Source organism: Petaurus breviceps, unplaced genomic scaffold (genome assembly GCF_028583685.1).
Source record: "Petaurus breviceps papuanus isolate PSGF00001 unplaced genomic scaffold, PetGlider_PUasm1.0 138, whole genome shotgun sequence".
NCBI classification, from domain to species: domain Eukaryota; kingdom Metazoa; phylum Chordata; class Mammalia; order Diprotodontia; family Petauridae; genus Petaurus; species Petaurus breviceps.
In genome coordinates this window covers 11812390-11817650 of record NW_027185694.1, presented here as the reverse complement: position 1 = coordinate 11817650, position 5261 = coordinate 11812390, and positions in this window count along the sequence as shown.

The following is a 5261-nucleotide window of genomic DNA, read 5'->3' as shown; positions in this document are numbered from 1 at the left end:
GTAGGTGCTATTATGATCCTCATTTTACAGTTGAGGAAACTGAGACAGGCAGAGATTCAGTGATTTGCCCAGAGTCACATAGCTAGTAAGCATCTAATGTTGAATCTGAACTCAGATCTTACTGACTCCCGGCCCAGCACTCTATCTACTCCACTGTCTAGCTGCTTTATACCCCTTACATTGAAATGCAGTTGTTGAGATATGTTTAAAAGTTCAAGGAGCCCCAGATTGAAAACCCCTGCTATAGGTTTAGTTATTGTGGTAGACCACAGATTCAGGATCTAAAAGTGAATTAAAAAGATTGGAACTGACTCATCTCAATACATTGTCATAGATTGATTGCCACAAAACATTTCACCATAATTTGAACAATTGAAACTTTTTGTCAAGTTGGAACTTGAAAGGGAAAAAGCCATCTGAGAGAGAAATGTCCATGGTACCTTGTCTAGTTTGTATGTCCTCACAAAATTCAAGTCCCTTCTGTAAATATTTATAAGTTCCTATTGTGTTCCATTTATCATGCTAAGCACTGGGGACAGAAAGATAAAATTTTCCCTCAAGTAATTTACATTCTACTAAGGAGGATAGAATATGTATACATGTAATATAAAGAAAATATATTTTATTTATTATACAAATAAGCAGGATGGATAGTAGACTATGAATGGGGCAAAGAAAGATGCAACGTGCTATAAGAAAATTTGAGAATGACTTTAAAGGAAGGCCAAAGTTCTCAAATGCAATGATTATCACCCCTAGTACTCAGTCAATCACAGAAGGATTGCTGATGTCCTTCCAAGAGCAGCTAGCACTATATGTAGGTGGCTTCCATATAATCCAGCTGCCCATCTGACCAGCTGCCAGAACTACATTACCTTGGACCCCTAGGAGACCTTTTCCCTATTTCTTCCACTAACTCTTGGGACACTATTACAAAATGATGACACTCTCTACTTCCATGGCTCACAGAGCCAGTACTCCTAAGAAGAGGAAGACACAGATAGAGATTTTGAAGTGGGAAAGTGGGAGCTGTTAGAAGCTGATGTTGGAGGGCTTCTTTCTTCTCAATAAAGTAAGAGTCCAGGTCATCTGGTTGAGTATGAAAAGGATAAGAATAGAGCCAGGTGCATGAAAAAGGCAGGGGTGGGGAGGGGGGATTTGAAGAAGCTCCTCCAGGGAAAGGGAGGAGTTGTTGACATCACAGATACAAGACAGCAATTTGTCTGAAAAAGCTCTGGACAGTGTGGTGGGGGAGTTTGATGGAATATAAACTTTATGATAGACTCGACCTGAAACTCACTCTATCATTATAAATCTCTACAACTTACAGAATGTTGCCTAGGGTACTGAGAAGTGAAGGGTCATGCACCTAGGATGTGTGGGACACAAAACTTAAAAACCCAGGTGTTCCTGACTTTGAGGCCCCCTGTCTATCCTATTCAGACTCTCCAACTATGTGATATGTAAGTAAATAAAAAGTTAATTTAACCAAGAGAAAATAAAATTCAGGCAGTTAAGAAGCATTTTTAATTTATTTTTAAATAAATTAAATAAGTATTAATTAAATCATTATTACGGACAAGGTATTGTGCCAAACATGGGTATACAAATATAAGAAAACAAGAGGGTCACTCCTCTCAAGGACTTTATATTCTAACAAGAGAAGACAAAATATAAAGGGGAAGAAAAAGGGTAACCACTTGAGTACCAGGCAGCCAGTATGGAAGTGGAACAGGTGAGTTTGATGGTGAAGCAGGCACCTCTTGTTGAGCTAGAAGGGGAGGGCGAACCACCTGATTGGGCCTTCTCATAATATGGTGGTTGAGTTAGCCTCAGCATGGAGATGATCCTAAGAAGTCAGACCATACCTTCTGAGTAGAGGTAGAATATTTCAGTAAGCCTACCCTTCTAAGAGCTCAGTTCCAACCCATCTTTGAAACTCGGTTAAATGTCATTGGCTCCAGGAAGCCATCCCAGCTATCGTCAGTTAATAATGACCTGTCATGTATATTTTGTGCCTCTATAATGCATTTGTCTCATCCAACATAGTACTGATGCCTCAAGAAAAGGAGCAATCTTCAGGAGCAACCTTTGCTCAGCCCAGCAAAATGCATCTGATAGCCATGCCCTGTAGGGACTTGAATTTGGTGGGACCAATGCAATGAAGAAATTGAACCAAGTTTTGAACTTTTTCAAAAAAAAAGTACCCAGACTGTACTGTACCCAGACTAAGTTGATATGGGGACGGACGGGAACCTGAGTTGTTGAGAGAAATATTTGTACATTTGCTCTTGCTATGTCTACAGTGTAAATATAACTTTGTAAAACAAACAAACAAACAAAAAACAATGTTAAAGGTGTTAAATGGAACTGGGGTGCTAGTCACTGGACTCCTAAAAATGGAAGACACACAGCCGGCAGGGACTCAGGTCTACGGCAGTAGAGAAGCTGCCACCCTAGACCTCTGAGGTGTCTGAGAATCTTGAGGGGAAGAGTAGTAGGCCTGGCACTGAGAGAGGGGGCCCAGAGTCAAGCCGGCCACACTTTCCCATCTGCCTCCTGGGATTGTTGTGAAAACTGTAAAGCGCTACAGAGATGTGAACTGATGTGATTATGCCGCTGTCACTTGTCTCATAAATCAGGAAACCATGACTATACATATGAGCCAGTATGGCCATAAAATGGAGCTGTTAGTGTTGGCAACTGATTTTATGAGCAGTAAGTCATCTTAAAAATAAAACCCTTTATTCCTAAAGGATGGTCTTGCCTGTGCAGTTTTGCATATATTTCCAAAGAAGATTTTAAACCAAATTTGTTTTATGCTGGTTGAAGTCAATACAAGTTTTTACCAAAATAGGGTTTTGCTCTATATTTTAACTCACCCTAAAGTACATAGCTCTATTTATGGACATATAACTTCTCCAACTGACAAGTACAGAACCACAGTGATAAAGCAAACCAGTATGTTTTCTAATACTTCTAAGACTTAATTCCAGATCAGCGATAATGTATTTGTTTTCTGTACCAGAACTTTGAACTCATTTGCAAATGCATACTCATTACATTTTCTTTCCTGTCCTTAATTATGGATTTCAATCATAGAGAGCTAGGGATAACAATTCACAAAAAGACATGAAGGTTTAATCTGAAAACAACTATTGATGGACACTGAGACATCTTCATGCAGACGTATTTCTCTTTTTATGCAACAGATATTTTTATTCATCATTCATTCAAAGAGACGGCTGTCATATTGGATAGAATATTGTACCTCGGAGTTGGGAAGACCTAGGTTCAAATCTTACCATTGATACTTCCTACCTGTGTGACTACAGTTGTTACTTAACCTCTGTATTTGTCAACCAACTCTTTAGGATGGATCTAAAACAGTACATGGAATGGATGTGAGCTGGATTTGTGTTGGTGATACACTGATAAGATCAATTCATCTTGATTCTTTTTTATTTCATTCATTCTTGAATTCATTCATTCAATAAACATTTGTTGAGTACCTACTATGTCCAAGATATTTTACTAAATGCCTAGAGGACCACAAAGAGAAATGATAAGACATGGTATTTATCCTTGTTTGATTATGCATTCAGTTATTGAATCATAGATTCACAGATGAAACAAATGGAGGGCCAGGAAAGTGAAGTATGTTGTCCAGGATTTTATAGGTATTAAGTAGCTGAGCCATGATTCAAACTCAGGTCTTTTAATTCCACCTTTGGTTTTCTTTTCACTACCACACTGCCTCTTAATATCCTCACAATGAGATAACACCCCCTCCTTGCCCTGACCACCCTTCTTTCCTGGCAGGGTTAAATGGAGCAGTTGAAGTTAGGCACACATATTTGGCACACTAGCAAGAGGTGGCACCTGGGGAAGGGGAATGGGAAAAGAACCATTCTATAGGGTACAAAACAGAGAGAAAGGTACAAGAGGATGTAATAGGAATGGAAGAATAGCCCAAAATTTGATGAAAGTCAATAGAGATAGAGAGTGGCAAAATAGTGATTGGTGGGAAGCTAGTCTGCTGCTTGACCTCCATGATAAGGCTTTCTTCCCCTGAGACTTTAATCTCAAGGCCAGACAATTCTTTGGACATGAGCAATCATTGAATGCCCAAAGAGCAGGGCCAAAAGCAAAAATTCCAGGTTCACCTGGAGGATGAAATCAGTACCTCATCCAATGTCCCACAGAGCCGAGCCCAAATGACCTCAAGGAGAAGAGACAACCCTCAGGTAGAGGTTATCTGAATCAATCCCTCTCCCCCACCCCCACCCCATCACTTAACAGTTGAAGAAGCTAAGACCCAGAGAAATGAGATAATTTGCATGAGATCTTACAGGCAATACTGGGCAAAGTTGGATTTTGAACTCAGGTCCTTTGACTCCTAATTTGGCACTCTTCACACCATCTCATGCTATTTCTCTGAGCCCTGAGATTATTAGAACTGACAAGAAAGCAGGATGACTTCCTAGCCTGGGAAAGATTCTCAGGCTAAGAGGAAAAGCCCTCTCTGGTTTCTTTAACGTGTCTGGTTTTATTCTTTGCTGAATCACAGCAGCTTCCTTAGAGCCTTGCTGGGGACATAGAAACAAACGCAACACAGACCTGATTATTCTTAGGGAGAATGGAAATAAACATAATGTACACTGATAAGCAAACATAAATATTCACAAAATAAATACAAAACAATATTGGAGAGAAATACTAACTGGGAGAATCTAGAGATGTTGTAAAAGTGATTTTGAGCTGAAAAGGGACTAGGGCTTTCACGAGGCAGAGGAAAGGAGATAGGATATTCTGGGCATTGAGGAGTGTGTGTAAAGGTGGGAGGTGGAAGGTCATAGATGGAGAGTATCAAATAGGCCAGTTTGGTTGGGAAATAGAGTTTATTTCCCATGCCCATAATGTACTCCCTGATCATCTCCACCTTAATAAATGTTTCTTTGAATGAATGAATCAAAGTACAGACACTTTTTTTATACTTTCTATGATCTTGGGTATATATCCCTACTGTATTTTTGTTGTATGTAAGGCAGATAAGGTGGCAGAGTAGACAGAGCACCCCAGCCTGGAGTTAGGAAGACCTGAGGTCAAATCTGACCTCAGACACTTACTAGCTGTGCAACCCTGGGCAAGTGACTTAACCCTATCAATCTCAGTTTCCTCATCTGTAAAATGAAAAGGAAATGGCAAACCTCTCCAGTATCTTTGCCAAGAACACCCCAAAAGGAGTCACAAAGAATCAG